This window comes from Neomonachus schauinslandi, chromosome 7, assembly GCF_002201575.2.
Source record: "Neomonachus schauinslandi chromosome 7, ASM220157v2, whole genome shotgun sequence".
Taxonomy (NCBI): domain Eukaryota; kingdom Metazoa; phylum Chordata; class Mammalia; order Carnivora; family Phocidae; genus Neomonachus; species Neomonachus schauinslandi.
Genome location: NC_058409.1, coordinates 4283574 through 4300841, shown reverse-complemented (window position 1 = coordinate 4300841; position 17268 = coordinate 4283574). Strand labels below are relative to the sequence as shown.

At 43.2% G+C, this 17268-nt stretch overlaps 1 pseudogene; it reads left to right on the top strand.

Moving 5' to 3' along the window:
• The first annotated feature begins 5729 nt into the window (after window positions 1-5729).
• On the top strand, window positions 5730-6661 carry LOC110581202 (annotated as a pseudogene).
• The last annotated feature ends 10607 nt before the right edge of the window (window positions 6662-17268 follow it).

The following is a 17268-nucleotide window of genomic DNA, read 5'->3' as shown; positions in this document are numbered from 1 at the left end:
CCCTGGCCTCCTCTTTTTCCTTCTTGTCTATTAATTGGTCTTCTAGATCACTAATTCGTTCTGCTTCATTTACCCTAGCTGTTAGATTATTTAGATTGGATTTGATATCATTGATAGCATTTTTAAGTTCTGCCAGTTCCGCTTTCATTTCTGCCTTTAAAGACTCTATGTTGCCATTAATCGATTTCTCCATTCTAGCTATTGTCTTCACAATTGCTACCCTGAAATCCATCTTCGTCATCTTGGTTATATCTGTATCCATTTGTAAATCTGTGGCAAAAGTCAGTCTCTGATTATTTCCTATTTTGGGGGTTCCTCCTCCTAGTCATTTCTTTGAGGGGTGGTTGAAGGATGTACAGAGTCCAAATTATTGACCAGAACCCAAGCAAGATGCACCTGTTTTCTTGGGACCTTAGGGTTGTTGGCCTCTTGTTCTCCCAGCCTGTCTTCTAGGGAACAGGCCTGCCATATTGTTACTCAGGCAACCCTGTTTGGGCAGAGTTGCCCTGCCCCCTGTATGGGGGGTGGGGAATGAACTCAGTGAAAACCGTTTTAGGGGGGCTTTTGTTTTTCTGGCGGCTCTCCTGGCAGCTTTCCACGTCTCTTATGAGACGCAAAGCAGAAGAGATCATTTCCAACCCTCTCCCTCAAAGCGGAGAGATCGCAGTCTGGTCTTCAGTGAGCTCTCCAGGCCACACTATCTCTGTTTCTGTCTGTGCTGCTATAAACTGCAATGTCCTGGGTTGTGCACCCCTCAGCAGCACTCCCAGTCTTCACCTCCAGGTCGGGGCATGCCTCTGTCCTTTATGCTTCTAAAAATGCCAGCCACCCCCAGTTCATACACACAGCCCCGCCACTCAGGGTTTCAGTCCGGGGGGCGGGGGTGCTGCCCTAAAGTCCTTTCCCTGCCTCTACTGGTCTGTGAATCTGTGCCTGGTCCCCAGCTCTGTCCCCAGCTTGGGAGTCTATTCACCGGCAGTGCAGGATCCCCACGGCTCTCTTCCCCTTCTGTTTATCTTCTGATATGTGCCCACGGAATCAATACTCCACACTTCATACCTCAAAACCAACTGCCTGCGATGTTCTGTTTGTAGAGATCCAGATCTATCTTCTTACATCTCAGGCTGATTTCATGGGTGTTCAGAGTGATCTGGTAGATATCCAGCTAAATTCTGGAGAGCATTTGGAATAGGGCCCCCTACTCTTCCACCATCTTTTCCTCTTGAATTACTATATTGTTATCTGAAAATAATGTTACACTGTATGTTAGTTAACTTAAATTTAAAAACTTGAAAAAAAAAACTGATTCAGGTCCAGAATTGTATGCAGTGCTCTTAATGCCCCACCCATTAGGTCTAGGCATTCATGGTTGCTTTGTACAACAACAAATCTTACTACAAACACCTTGACTCTATGCCTGAATGCCTTCTCTGGACAGGATGTGGAGTTAGCCAGTGGTGCTGGGGTATTGATATGCCTGAGTGCAGACTACAACCTATTCACACAACTGTTGGTAGAGGAATGACCCAGCTTCTGTGTCTCTTGAGTTGGGCTCTGTGAACAACTTGCAAGCATGTCCTGCATGCTCCCTGAAGTCCCCACAGGACTGAGCCCCACTTGTCCATAATAGTGACCCTGTATCAGCCTTTACCATTCATGTGTAACTCCCCACTTTTCTCTGCATGCTTTCTGGGTCACCTCTCAAATATAATACTTGCCTAGATGCTTAGCACCAGCTATGCCAAATTAAGACAACTGGTGATGGTTGGGATGTGTAGAACTATCTTCTCTTCTACTGATATTAATAACCTAATAGATATTAAGAGAATTGGGAGAGAAAAGTAGAAAGATCAGCAAGACTAAAAATGAATAAAAACTTAAATTAATTTTAAAAAGAGGAAGGCCTGTTTCACAACCAAGGCAGAGAGAAAAGCACAGAGAGATGCATTATCTTGCATGATTCTGAACACTTTCCTGGGATATATAAGTGATAACAAGGTTGAAAAGGAAAGAGAAAATTGGTGAACCCTGGAATTTTATATCGCCGCCCACAGGCCAATCTCATCCTTAATGGGATGCTGTCAACTTTCTCAAAGTGCACAGAAAGGCCACAGATGTCTAGTCCCCACTGCAGGTGGGCCTGGAATCCCTTCCATCTTCTTTGGTTTAGATTTCACCTATGAGTTGCTCTATCAGATGAACTTGATGTTGAATGAGCCAACCTCTTTGAGCCAGATCCTCCCCCACTGGAGGTAGGAATGAGCAGAAGATGAGCAACACAACCCTATGCCAACCTGAGACCTCAGAGCAGAGCAAGGTAGCTGAGAAGCCATTTACTGATTTCCTAAGGAAAGTGGGTAAAATGGACAGCACAGAACATCAGGGAGATCCATCTCAAGGATGAATCTGAGCTCTTTCCTCTGATTCCTCTCTCAGAAGACATAGATGAGAATTGAAAGACAGCCAAGGGCACCCTTTAACACGGTCTTAATTGAGATAATAGGCTGGGTCATCTAATCATCCTCTCAATGCTTCTCAAGCTTTTCCAGGGCAAAATAACCACCCGCTAGATATTCCTCAATAATGTAGATTCCAAGTTCCTACTTCCAAGGATGAGAAGTCAGTCAGTCACATTTATAGGTGCTGAGAGACTAAATAGCAGACAGACCATGGATGGATCATGGTGCAAAAATACAACTCTGACCCACAAACTGCAGCAATCTGCCCAGGAACCAACCGCCTTACTTATGATAAACAGTTCAGGAAGCCAGCTGCCACCAGTCCAACTTGGAAGAAGTCAGATCGCTAAGTTTAGTAACAATCTAGGAAGCTAAACAATAATTTCTGTAGCGATAGTCCCCAAATTAACAATTTTGGTTAATAACAGACAGCTTTCCTAAATTTTGTTCCCACTTGCAATTTAGGACAAACCAGAGAAATCCAAATACAGACCCCAAACCAACCCCCTGCTTTCAGTTAGCCTACCTCCAGCTTCTCCATGCCAATAGCCTCCAAGCAGAGCAAACCTGAAGCTTCTCTTTTTTCTACTCTAAAGCTTTCCCACTCCTCTATCTGCCATTGAGACTCTGCCAAAATACAATTTGAGTGGCTGACTGCCTTGCTATAGCAAGCTTTGAATAAATAGACCACTCATCTGGGTGGTCTTCTTTTATTTTCACAGTGCTCAGTAATTATTTGTTGAATGAGCAATAAATAATAATTAAGTACAAAAAAGTATAAGACATCAATTGCATACAAGTTTCACAGAATGACTGTCCAGGCTCCACTTCCTGTCTTGCATGATGAAACGTTCAGATTGTAGTTTATTTTTAATTTTTTTAAAAAAGATTTTATTTATTTATTTGACAGAGAGAGACACAGCAAGAGAGGGAACACAAGCAGGGGAAGTGGGAGAGGGAGAAGCAGGCTTCCCGTCTAGCAGGGAGCCTGATGTGGAGCTCAATCCCAGGACCCTGGGATCATGACCTGAGCCGAAGGCAGATGCTTAATGACTGAGCCACCCAGGCACCCCCCAGATTGTAGTTTAGGTATTCAGTAGTGATCCTCTGTGGTGATCATGTTCTCTCCCAGGCCCATGGGCAGGTAAGTGTAAAGACTTGAGAGAAGTGTGGATGGATATGCCAGGGGATATCCCATGGGTGCCCTCTTCCTTTCTTTAGGTGAAATCTGGGGTGTTTTTCAGAATCAGGGCTATGGGGAATGAACTTTGTCCTGAATTCAATTCATTAGTTTTTGCTTCTTCCTTGGTGTGGAGCTTCTATTCCCTCAGCTCATTTTGAGCTGGGTAGGGTGCCCTGAGACATCTGTTCTGCAATAGAGATATAAACCTGGGACATGAGTGCATCATCAGTTTTATGAGAAACAGGAGAATATCTTGGGCAGTTAGCTCCATAAATTCTTCTTTGGGGCCTTGGAGTTGGGACAAGAGTGTGTGTAAGAGCCTTTCCCAGGCCACCATTTGCTCACATATTGCCCTGAGGCTTAGACCTTTGCATGCTTCTTGGGTCTGGCCCGTCTCTGCTGAGATTCACAGGGTGGAGCAGAAGGTGAAGTCTGGTGAGCTGAATGGGGTTGGGAAGTGCTGAAGCGGGTGAGGGAAGACCTGACAGATGAGAGACTAAAAGTGACTGGGAAGTGGGAGAAGTTTGTCCAACTTCAGGTTTCAACCTAGAGAGTCAGACTGCACACAAAGATACCTCCTTGCTGTCAAGAGACAAAGGTTCTTGACATCAGAGACCAGATGGTAATCCTACTTTTCTTGGGCAAAATTATCATCGTTTGTCCATTCTCTAGTCTCTGGATTAGTCCACTTTATTGTCCAAGTAGTAGAGTGGTGGATGGTTGAGATATGTCCTGAGAGGCATCATGAGAATTCTCATGATGCATTTAGCAACAACATTTAGTTCTGTTGCAGTACCTGCATTGGGTAAACTTCATTAAAATCTAAATAGAAAAAAAATGAATGAATAAAACTAAATAAATAAATAAAATCAAAATCTCCTCCTAACCTAGAAAATCTCTCCACAAAGTCACAAGAGAGAGGAAACAGTTTTATTTATTTATTTATTTATTTATTTAAAAGATTTTATGTATTTATTTGAGAGAGAGTGCTAGCGAAAGCACAAGTGGAGTGGAGTGGAGGGGCAGAGGGAGAGGGAGAGAAGACTCCCGGCTGAGCAGGGAGCCTGAGGCAGGGCTTGGTCCCAGGACAATGAAATCATGACCTGAGCCAAAGGCAGATGCTGAACTGACTGAGTCACCCAGGCACCCGACAGTTTTATTTTTGAACAAGTATTAAACCAGAGGGTGAGGTGCATCACAGGTGACTTGCTGAGAGCCTGCAAAACAGAAGGAATCTCACCCTTTTATAGTCAGGCAGTGACAACACATTACATGTATGCTTTTGAGATAAACAAGAACTAGTCTTCAAGTAAGAGGATTTGACAGTACCATTTGTCACACTCAGTTCATTCACCAGGTAATGGGGGTGGCAATCTGTGTTAGTTAATTGGCTTTATCCAAAGGGGAAAAAAACTTTTCACAGTTTATGGCAAGAGGTAGTTTTGCCACTTAGAGCAAGGTACCTGCTGAAGTTAGGGTCCCCCTCTGCCACAGAGCCTGGGAGATAAGGGCGCTACCTTACTTGATGATTACATTTCCAAGAGATGGATCCCAAGTCCTTGAGAAAGACATTTCTGGGTCAGAACTCTGGCAAGAAGCTTACTTAGCCTTTAACAGGTTTAAACACCTAGGAGCAACAAGGAGCTTACAATGGTAAGTTTTCTAAAGCAAATTATCTGAGAAAGGAGGGGAGAGTCACTTCTCTTTTTAAAAATTTGCATTTGTCCTTACACCTCTCACTCCCTTTTTCTCCTCCTTTCTCTTTCTTGTCCCTCAATTCTTCACCTCCCCTCTTAAATCTCTGTTCTACTTGTACAGCTATTCACCTTCCATTTACGCCCTTTCTCTCTATCCCTTCCATTCTCTGGCTCCCTGGTGTCTTAGAGAAGTAAGGATCAAATCTTACTGACAACTTTCTGAGGGCAGCTGAGAAAAAAAAAAAAAGGATTTTCACTGCAGGAGGAAATGGTGGGGCCATGTCAGAGGGCTGGGCTCTGTCTTTTAGAAGAAACAGGAGATGGTATTTGGAGATGCCAGGTTAGTAGTTTCATTTGTTTGCTCCTTTGTTTTTTCTCAGGGTCTCAGCCATGCAGCTCTGGAACCACACCTCCTTATCAGACTTCATCCTTTTGGGCCTGTTCAGCTACTCAACATATGATTTGTTCCTTTTTTCCCTTGTCCTTTTGGCCTCTGCTGTGGCCTTCTTGGCAGCATCCTCTTCCTCCTGCTCATCCAGGCCAACAGGCAACTGCACACCCCAATGTAGTTTTTCCTCAGTCAGCTCTCCATCATGGACCTGATTGCGATGAGCACAGTGGTGCCCAAGATGGCAGCCAATCTTCTGTAAGGCCGTAAATCCATCTCTTGGGGTGCCTGTGCCACTCAGATCTTCATAGTGGTCATGGTCAGAGGAGCAGAGTGCATCATCTTGGCAGTCATGGCCTATGACCGGTATGTGGCAGTCTGCCACCCCCTGCGGTACCCTGTGCTCATGAACTGGAAGGCTTGCTCTTTCCTGGCCCTGGCATCCTGGATGGGAGGGATGTCTGATAGTGTGATTGATGTGCTTGTGGTCTTCAGTTTCCCCTACTGTGGCTCTCTGGAGGTGGTTCACTTCTTCTGTGAGGTCCCTGCCCTGCTGCGTCTCTCCTGTGCTGACACCTCACTCTTTGAGGATCTCATCTATGCTTGCTGTGTGGTCATGCTGCTGCTGCCCCTTGTGGTCATTGTGGCTTCCTATACCCGGATCCTCACAGCTGTCATTAGGATGCCCTCCACAGAAGGGAAACAGAAGGCTCTGACCACTTGCTTCTCCCACCTGGCTGTGGTGGGCCTATACTATGGAGGAGCTATGTTTATCTACATGCAGCGGGCCTGCAGTAGGACACCAGTGGGAGGCCAAGCAACCTCCATCTTCTACACCATCCTCACTCCAATGTTCAACCCACTCATTTACAGCCTGAGGAACAGGGAGGTAACAAGGGCCCTGAAGAAGGTGCTGGAGAGATGGGGAGCGTAGGTAGGCATGCTTGCCCTTCTCAGGCTTCCTGTCTTGGTCTGCCCCTTCCTCTGCAAGCTCAGATTCTCTTGTGGCTCCTCTTCTCCTTCTGTACTCATTGGGCCTCTCTGGCTGGTTGGGGCAAGCCTGTGAGCTGAGTAATCAGAAAACCATTCAGATGGAAGATAGCAGGGTAAGAGATGGTACATGACCAGCTACATAAGGAATCTTTCCCCACATTGAGCACCACAATTTCCATGGATTGAAGGCCCACAGATGCATTAGTTACATTCTCCCTAGGGTTGGTAGGGAAAGTCTTTATTCTAAGTTGCATGTTGAAAGTGAGAGAGGAGGGGAACCAATTCAGAACTCATTTGTGCACTGAAATGTGGTACATGATGCTAGAATCTAGCATAGAGGAGCTGTGCTACCTTGGGCAAGGTTATTTCTCTCTCTACACTTCCATTTATTGTCTGTACCATCATAGTTACCAGTAAAGTAAGTCCAACATTTCTGGCACTAATTACTTATTAATTACTTACTGAAATACAAACTCCATTTCCATGTATCTTATGTTATTAAGCAACATAAAGACTTCTGTGCCTTCTTGCAATTGTGCTTTACATACAAGTATTAAAGTGTAAAATCTCAAAGAAAAATGGAACATTTTGTAGTCTACCACTTATGCTGACAGCAGCACACTGTAGAAAGTACAGAGGATACAAACATGTCACTCCATGCAAAGAAGGAACTTTGGGATCAGAGTGATTCTTGATCATTGAGACTAAAGGTGGAATAGGAGTGAGGTGTGAGAAGACTCTGGCAGGAACTGGTTTCTATAGTTTCCATCATAGGGGCTCTGGAGGGATTTAGGAAATAATCTCTTGATCCATGCCTTCTGCAAAGATATTCTTGAATGGGGCCAAACATCTTCCCTCCATCACTCATTCACACTGCTCTCAAGAGACCTGCGTTCACTTCCTGAGAGTCCGTGGGGGTGCACAAAGAATTGTGAGGGAGAGGACATGGTAAGTCTTGGGAGGGTCCGGCCACAGATACAAAGTGTTCCAGGCAGATGGGACAGTATTCTTGAGCAGAGAGCCAGGGATAAAGCTAAAGAGCATTGACGGAGGGAATGGGGTCCACATTGCCTAGGCCCTGGTAGGTCAGTGTAAGATGGTAGGACTTTGAGCAGAGGGGAAATATGATCTGCCTTAAGCCTTCATAGAATCACTGTGCCTTTTGTGTAAGGTCCATAGTGATGCTCATATAATAAGTCAGGTGAGAAATGATGGTACTTAGATGAGGGTAGAAATAAAGGAGGTGGCAGAAGTTGACAGGTTTTGGATATAATTTGAAGGTCAAGCCAACAGAATTTTCTGCCTTACTGGAGCTAAAGATTTTGTTAGTTCACAAGGTTTTATGAGGGATAAAATGAGAAATTACATTTAACTTGTTTGGTACTCTGAGCTCTTTGTTAGCTCCTTTTATTAAAATGCATGTGTGGGCACCTGCGTTGTTCAGTCCGTTAAGCGTCTGACTTCTGCTCAGGTCAATATCCCAGGATCCTGGGATGGAGTCCCCCTCGGGCTCCCTGTTCAGTAGGGAGTCTGCTTCTCCCTCTGCCCAGCCCCTGCTCCTGCTCTCCTTCTCTTTCTCTCACAAAAATATGTAAATAAAATCTTAAAAAAAAATAAAATGCCCATAGGCTTCAGTAATTAATCCTTTTCTTAAAAATGATATACAACTGTATGCCATTTTAAGGAAGCAAATTTTCAAGTAGTTGTCTAGTTTCAGTGCATTATAGAGTGGATGTCTTACAAACCATCATAAGTGTTGCCCAATATTCATTCCTGCACCTTCCCTGGGTCCTGTCTAGATTGGGGACTGCTCAGCCCAGCTCCATGTGGAGCACTGCCCACCCCTCTGGGTCCACCCAGAGTTTCAACATCATTCCCATTTTCAAGGAGGTGGAACCCCACAGCCCCACAGCCCCCTCCTCAGGACCCAAAGCTGTGTAGCCTTGGCTTCTCCATCCTCCCTATTATTCACAGTTGTAAGTCTTCTGGGGCATAGGAACGCCCCTCCCCCCCAGGTTACTTCCCACATCCTTAGGGATTTCAGAGGAGGAGGTAGGCAGGTGGGCGCCACCAGGTACCTCAAAGCCCAAGACCAGACCTCCAGCGTGTCCGCCAGACAGATGGTAAATGAGGGTGACGTCTGTGCTTGGGGGCTGCCTATCTCCTGGAAGCTCAGGAACAACTTCTCCAATGCCACAGCCATGCATGGGTAGGAATTCTTCTAGCACGAGGTCCTCGCCTGCCTGACTGTGAAGGTCAACCTGGGACAGGGTGGGGACCCAGGGCAGGGACATGGCACCTCTTCCATGGGTCCAGACCTCAGCCCTGTGCATAGGGTCTGGGGGCTTCAAGCTCTGCTGTCCTCCACTGGAACCGAGGCTACAGCTTTGTCAAAGTGTGGTAGCCCTAGAAGCAGAGAGGTTTGTGTGTTTTTCTTTTGGAGATTAGGGGTGATTAGTGCATCAAGTGGCTTCCAGGTGCCAAGTACCATGGGAAATTCCCCAATATCCCTGGTCTACCTGCTGTGGCATCTGTCTCAGCTCTGGAGAAGTGATGACCAAGGCACAGGAGCGGCATGAGTTAGTTTTCTTTTATCCCATTTCCTTTTCTCCTGGTGCTCCAAGCAGACTTCTGGACCCCATTCTCCTATTATACTTGGTGGTTTTGCAGTTTGAATGTGACATACCTGGGTGTTTTTTGTTTGGTTGGTTTTGGTTTCTTGCACTTATTCTGTGTAGTACTCTCTGATCCTCCCTGATGGCTGCTTTTTTGGTGTCTGACACTAATTTAGGGAAATTCTCCTGTCATTACTGCCTAAGTTGTTTCTTCTGTCTCTCTTCTCCTGCTGGTATTCACCTTACACACTTGTTACACCTTTGCAGTTGTCTCACAATCCTTGGATATTCTGTTCCTTCTTTCCCTATTTTTTTTCTCTTTTCTTTTCAGTTGTCAAAGTTTCTGTTGTCATATACTCAAGTTCAGAGATTCTTTCTCCATCTGTGTCCAGAGGGGACTGGGATCTTGAAGCTCCAGGGCTGGACATCTGGGTGTGGCCATTTTTATATTCATCCTCTAGAGAATGGAAAGCCTTCAGGGAACAAAAGCCACATAGAGCAACCCGAAGCAGCTTACACTGAGCCCAGCCCCCTAGCAAAGGTCGGTGCAACTCCAACCAGGCAAAGACACCTGAGAATCAGTGCAGCAGGCCCCTCCCCCAGAGTGTCAGCTGGAAGAACAGGTGAACACCAAGTTTATGGAGCATGCAGGACTGCAAAACTCCAGCTCTAGGCGAAAATACTATATAGAATTTAAGGTTTTTTCTCATGATTTGTTTATCTTTCAGTTTAAAATTTTCCTTTTCTTGTTTTTAATTTTTCCTTTTCAACTATTTTCTTGTTTTGTCAACTCTTTGTTTTTAAGTTTTCTTTTAACTTTCATTTTTTACATTTATATTTTATAGATATATTCTTCATTTTTGGCCTCCTTTCACTGTATTCAATTTTATTTTTTGTATATATGTAAGTTTTGCTTTCTTTACAATCTGGAGATTTAGTGTCTTCTGACAAAAAGACCAAAATACACCCAGGGCTAAGTGTATCACCCTGTTTTGACCACCTTGGAGATTATATTCTCCCCCCACCCCTTTTTGTCTTTTTCTTTTCTTTTTAGTTTCTGACCTCTTAGGATTTGTCTAGTGTGTATTTTGCTTGAGTCATGGTTGATATTTTTTATTTTGTTCTCTTGCTTGCCCATTCTTCTCTGGACAAACTGACTAGAAGGAGGAATTCACAACAAAAGAAAGAATCAGAAGTAATACTCTCTGCCACAGATCTAATCCATATGGATATAAATAAAATGTCAGAGCTGGAATTCAGGATAATGATTATAAAGTTACCAGCTGGGCTTGAAAAAAACATAAAAGACACCAGAGAATTTCTTAGTGCCAAAATTAAAAATGCTTTAACTGAGATATAGTCTAAATTGGATGCTCTAAGAGCTAGGGTAAATGAGGCAGAAGAGAGAGTCAGAGACATGGAAGATAAGTTGATGGAAAGGAAGGAAGCTGAGGAAAAGTGAGAAAAACAACTAATGGACCATGAGAGGATGCTTCGAGAAATCAGTGATACCATAAAGCGAAACAATATTAGAATTCTTGGGGTATAAGGAAGAAGAAAGAGAGAGGGGGACAGAAGGTATATTTGAGCAAATCAAAGCTGAGAATTTCCCTAATCTGGGGAAAGAAACAGGCATACAAGTCCAAGAGGTAGAGAGGACCCCTCTCAAAATCAATAAAAATAGATCAATACCCTGGTATATTATAAGGAAGCTTGCAAATTTCAGAGATAAAGAGAAAATCCTGAAAGCAGCTCGAGAGAAGAGTTTCTTAACCAACAATGGTAGGTTACCATTCAGTTATCCTTCCCTTTCCCTATGATCCTCTGCACTGTTTCTTATATTCCACATATGAGTGACACCATATGATAATTGTCTTTCTCTGATTGACTTACTTTGTTCAGCATAATACCCTCCAGTTCCATCCACATCAATATAAATGGCAAGTATTCATCCTTTCTGATGGCCGAGTAATATTCCATTGTGTATATAAAACATCTTTATCCACTCATCTGTTGATGGATATCTAGGCCTTTTCCATAGTTTGCTGTTGTGGACATTGCTGCTATAAACATTGGGGTGCACGTGCCCCTTCAAATCACTGCATTTGTATCTTTGTGGTAAATATAGTACTGCAATTGCTGGGTCAGAGGTTAGCTCTGTTTTTAACTTCTTGAGGAACCTCTATACTGTTTTCCAGAGTCACTGTACCAGCTTGCATCCCCACTAACAGTGTAAGAGGATTCCCCTTTCTCCGCATCCTCACCAAAATTTGTTGTTTCCTGACATGTCAATTTTAGCCATTCTGACCTGTGTGAGGTTGTATCTCATTGTGGTTTCGATTTGTATTCCCCTGATGCCAAGTGATGTGGAGCATTTTTACATGTGTCTGTTAGCCTTTTGACGGTCTTCTTCGGAGAAATGTTTGTTCATGTCTTCTGCCCTTTTATAGACTGGATTCTTTGTTTTTTGGGTGTTGAGTTTGAGAAGTTCTTTATGGATCTTGATACTAGTCCTTTATCTGATATGTCATTTGCAAGTATCATCTCCCATTCCATTGGTTGCCTTTTAGTTTTGTTGACTGTTTCCTTTGCTGTGAAAAAGCTTTTTATCTTGATGAAGTCCCAATAGTTCATTTTTGCTTTTCTTTCCCTTGCCTTTGGAGATGTGTCTTGCAAGAAGTTGCTGTGGCCTATGTGGAAGAGGTTACTGACTATGTTCTCCTCTAGGATTTTGATGGATTCCTGTCTCACATTGAGATCTTTCATCCACTTTGAGTTTATCTTTGTGAATGGTGTTAGAGAATGGTCGAGTTTCATTCTTCTGCATGTGGCTGTCCAATTTTCCCAGCACGATTTATTGAAGAGACTTTCTTTTTTCCATTGCATGTTTTTTCCTGCTTTGTCAAAGATTATTTGATCATAGAGTTGAGGGTCCATATCTGGGCTCTCTATTCTGTTCCATTGGTCTGTGTCTGTTTTTGTGCCAGTACCATGTTGTCTTGGTGATCACAGCTTTGTAATATAGCTTGAAATTGGGCAACGTGATGCCCCCAGGTTTGTTTTTCTTTTTCAACATTTCCTTGGCGATTCGGGGTCTTTTCTGATTCCATACAAATTTTAGGATTGTTTGTTCCAGCACTTTGAAAAATCTCTTTGGAATTTTGATTGGGATGGTGTTGAAGGTATAGATTGCTCTGGGTAGCATAGACATTTTAACAATGTTTACTTTTCTGATCCATGAGCATGGAATATTTCTCCATCTTTTTGTGTCTTCTTCAACTTCTTTCATGAGTGTTCTGTAGTTCCTAGAGTATAGATCTTTTACCTCTTTGGTTAGGATTATTCCAAGGTATCTTATGGTTTTGGGTGCTATTGTAAATGGAATCGTTTCTCTAATTTCTCTTTCTACAGTTGCATTGTTAGTGTATAAGAAAGCAACTGATTTCTGTGCATTGAGTTTGTATCCTGCCACATTACTGAATTGCTGTATGAGTTCTAGTAATTTGGGGGTGGAGTCTTTTGGGTTTTCCACATAAAGTATCATGTCATGTGTGAAAAGAGAGAGTTTGACTTCTTCTTTGCCAATTTGAATACCTTTTATTTCTTTTTGTTGTCTGATTGCTGTTGCTAGGACTTCTAATACTATGTTGAACAATAGAGGCAAGAATGGGCATCCTTGGCGTGTTCCTGATCTTAAGGGAAAGGCTCTCAGCTTTTCCCCATTGAAGATGATATTTGCTGTGGGTTTTTCATAGATGGATTTTATGAACTTGAGGAAAGTTCCCTCTATCCCTATACTCTGAAGAGTTTTAATCAAGAAAGGATGTTGTATTTTGTCAAATGCTTTTTCTGCATCAATTGAGAGGACCATATGGTTCTTCTCCCTCCTCTTATTAATGTGTTCTATCACATTGATTGATTTGCAAATGTTGAACCACCCTTGCATCCCAGGGATAAATCCCACTTGGTCGTGGTTGATGATCCTTTTAATGTATTGTTGGATCCTATTAGCTAGGATTTTGTTGAGGATTTTGGAATCCATATTCATCAGGGATTCGGTCTGAAATTCTCCTTTTTGATGGGGTGTTTGCCTGGTTTGGGGATTAAGGTAATGCTGGCCTCATAGAATGAGTTTGGAAGTTTTCCTTCTATTTTTTGAAACAGCTTCAGTGGAATAGGTATTATTTCTTCTTTGAATGTTTGGTAGAATTCCTCAGGGAATCCATCAGGCCCTGGACTCTTGTTTTTTGGGAGGTTTTTGATCACTGCTTCCATCTCCTTACTGGTTATTGGCCTATTCAGGTTGTCAATTTCTTCCTGTTTCAGTCTTGGCAGTTTATAGGTTTCCAGGAAGGCCTCCATTTCATCCAGATTGCTCAATTTATTGGCATATAGTTGTTGATAATAATTTCTAGTAATTGTTTCTATTTCCCTGGTGTTAGTTGTGATCTCTCCCCTTTCATTCATAATTTTATTAATTTGGGTCATTTCTCTTTTCTTTTGGATAAGTCTGGCCAGTGGTTTATTGATCTTATTAATTCTTTCAAAGAACCAACTTCTAGTTTCGTTGATCTGATCTACTGTGTTTCTGGTTTCTAATTCATTGATTTCTGCTCTAATTTTAACTATTTCTCTTCTAATGTGTGGCTTAGGCATCGTTTGTTGCTTTTTCTCTAGTTCTTTAAGGTGTAGAGTTAGTTGTTGAATTCGGGATTTTTCTATTTTTTTGAGTGAGGCTTGGATGGCTATGTATTTCCCCCTTAGGACCGCCTTTGCAGTATCCCTTAGGTTTTGGACCGATGTGTTTTTGTTCTCACTGGTTTTCATGAATTGCTTAAGTTCTTCTTTGATTTCCTGGTTGACCCAAACATTCTTGAGCAGAGTGGTCTTTAGCTTCCAAGTGTTTGAATTTCTTCCAAATTTTTTCTTGTGATTGAGTTCCAGTTTTAAAGCATTATGGTCTGAGAATATGCAGGGAATAATCTCAATCTTTTGGTATAGGTTGAGACCTGATTTGTGACCCAGTATGTGGTCTATTCTGGAGAAAGTTCCATGTGCGCTCGAGAAGAATGAGTATTCTGTTGTTTTAGGGTGGAATGTTCTGTAAATATCTATGAGGTCCATCTGGTCCAGTGTATCATTCAAAGCTCTTGTTTCCTTGTTGATTTTCTGCTTAGATGATCTGTCCATTGCTGAGAGTGGAGTATTGAGGTCTCCTACAATTAACATATTCTTATCAATATGACTCTTTCTTTTGGTTAACAGTTGGCTTATGTAGATGGCTGCTCCCATGTTGGGGCATAGATATTTACAATTGTTAGATCTTCTTGTTGGATAGACCCTTTAAGTAGGATATAGTGTCCTTCTGTGTCTCTAATTACAGACTTTAGTTTAAAATCTAATTTGTCTGATATAAGAATTGCTACCTCAGCTTTCTTTTGAGGTCCATTGGCATGGAAGATGGATCTCCATCCCTTCACTTTCGGTCTGGATGTATCTTTAGGTTCAAAATGAATCTCTTGTAGGCAGCATATGGATGGGTCCTGTCTTTTTATCCAATCTGCAACCCTGTGCCGTTTTAAGGGGGCATTTAGGCCATTCACGTTGAGAGTGATTATTGAAAGATATGAATTTATTGTCATCATGTTGCCTGTGAAGATGTTGTTTTTATAGATTGTCCCTGTAAATTTCTGTTGTAGATCACTCTTGGGGTCTTTCTCCTTTTATAGAACCCCCCTTAATATTTCTTGCAGAGCCAGATTAGTGGTCATATATTCTTTCAGTTTCTGCTGGTCATGGAAGCTCTGCATTTCTCCATCCATTCTAAATGACAGCCTTGCCAGATAAAGTATTCTTGGCTGCATGTTCTTCTCATTTAGCACCCTGAATATGTCTTGCCAGGCCTTTCTGGCTTGCCAGGTCTCTGTGGATGGGTCTGACGTTATTGTGATGGTCCTCTTCTATACGGAAGGAATCTCTTCCCCCTAACTGCCCTTAAGATGGTTTCCTTGGTTCTAAGATTTGCAAGTTTTACTATTACATGCCAGGGTGTTGGCCTGTTTTCCTTGATCTTGGGAGGGGTCCTCTCTGCCTCTAGGACATGAATGTTTCATTCCCCAGATTAGGGAAGTTTTCAGGTACGATTTGCTCAAATACATCTTCTAGTCCTTGCTCTCTCCACTCCCAATAATTCTGACATTGGAACGTTTCATGGTGTCACTTATTTCTCTATTTTCATGGATTCTGAGTTGTTTTTCCCTGGTCTCCTCTTTTCCCTTTTGATCTATTATATTGTCTTCCTCATCACTTATTTGTTCTTCTGCCTCATTACCCTAGCTGTTAGATTATCTAGATTGGATTGGATCTCATTGATAACATTTTTAAGTTCTGCCAATTCAGCTTTCATTTCTGCCCTTAGAGACTTTATGTTGCCATTAATTGATTTCTCCATTCTAGCTATTGTCTTCACAATTGCTAGCCTGAATTCCATCTCCGACATCTTGGTTATATCTGCATCCATTTGTAAATCTGCAGCATAAGTCATAATCTCTGAGTCTTTTCTATTTTGGGGGTTCCTCCTTCTAGTCATTCTGTTGATCAGTGTTTGAGGGAATGTACAGAGTCCAAATTATTGACCAGAACCCAAGCCAGATGCACCTGTTTTCTAGGGACCTTAGGGTTGCTGGCCTCTTGTTTTCCCAGCCTGTCTTCTGGGGGAGGGGTCTGCCGCGCTGTTACTCAGGCAACCCTGTTTGGGCAGAGTTGCCCTGCCCCCCTGTGGTGGGGGATGGACTCAGTGGGAACCACTGTTTGGGGGCTTTTGTTCTCTGGTGTCTTTTCCTGGTGACTTTCCGCATCTCTTCTGAGAGTCAGAACAGAAGAGACCATTTCCAACCCTCTGCCTCAGAGCAGAGAGATCGCAGTCTGTTCTTCAGTGAGCTCTCCAGGCCACACTGTCTCCGTTTCTGTCTGTGCTGCTATAAACTACAGCATCCTGGATTGTGCGCCCCTCCACAGCGCCCCCAGTCCTGCCTCCAGGTCAGGGCACGTCTCTGCCCTTTGTGCTTCTAAAACCACCAGCAGCTCCTAGTTTGCATGCGCGACCCCGCCCCTCTGTGGGTTTCTGCCCCAGGGGTTGCCCTAAAGTCCTTTCCCCACCGCTAGGGGTCTGCGAGTCTGTGCCCAGTTCCCAGTGCGCGAAGCTGTCACTCACCAGCGGTGTAGGATCCCCACGGACAGGCTCCCTTCTGCTGCCGTTTATCCTCCAATATCTGCCCCCAGAATCAGGGCTCCCCACTTCGTACCTCAAAACCAACCACCTGTAATATTATGTTTGTAAAGATCCAGATCTTCTTACATCTCAGGCTGGTTTCGTGGGTGCTCAGAGTGGTCTGGTAGATATCCAGCTCAATTCCAGGGACCAGTTGAAATAGGGTCCCCTACTCCTCCACCATCTTTCCTTCTCCTCTGGATGGCATAGACATTTTAACAACATTTATTCTTCTAACCCATGAGCATGGACTGTCTTTCCATCTCTTTGTGTCTTCCTCAATTACTTTCATAAGTGTTCTGTAGTTTCTAGAGTATAGATCCTTTACCTCTTTGGTTAGGTTTATTCCTAGATATCTTGTGGGGTTTTTGGTGCAATTATAAATGGGATCGATTCCTTAATTTCTCTTTCTTCAGTCACATTGTTAATGTATAGAAATGCAACTGGGGGCGCCTGGGTGGCTCAGTCATTAAGCATCTGCCTTCAGCTCAGGTCATGACCCCAGGGTCCTGGGATCGAGCCCCGCATCAGGCTCCCTGCTTTGCGGGAGGCCTGCTTCTCCCTCTTCTGCTCCCCCTGCTTGTGTTCCCTCTCTCACTGTGTCTCTCTCTGTCAAATAAATAAATAAAATCTTTAAAAATAATAATAAAAATAAATAAATAA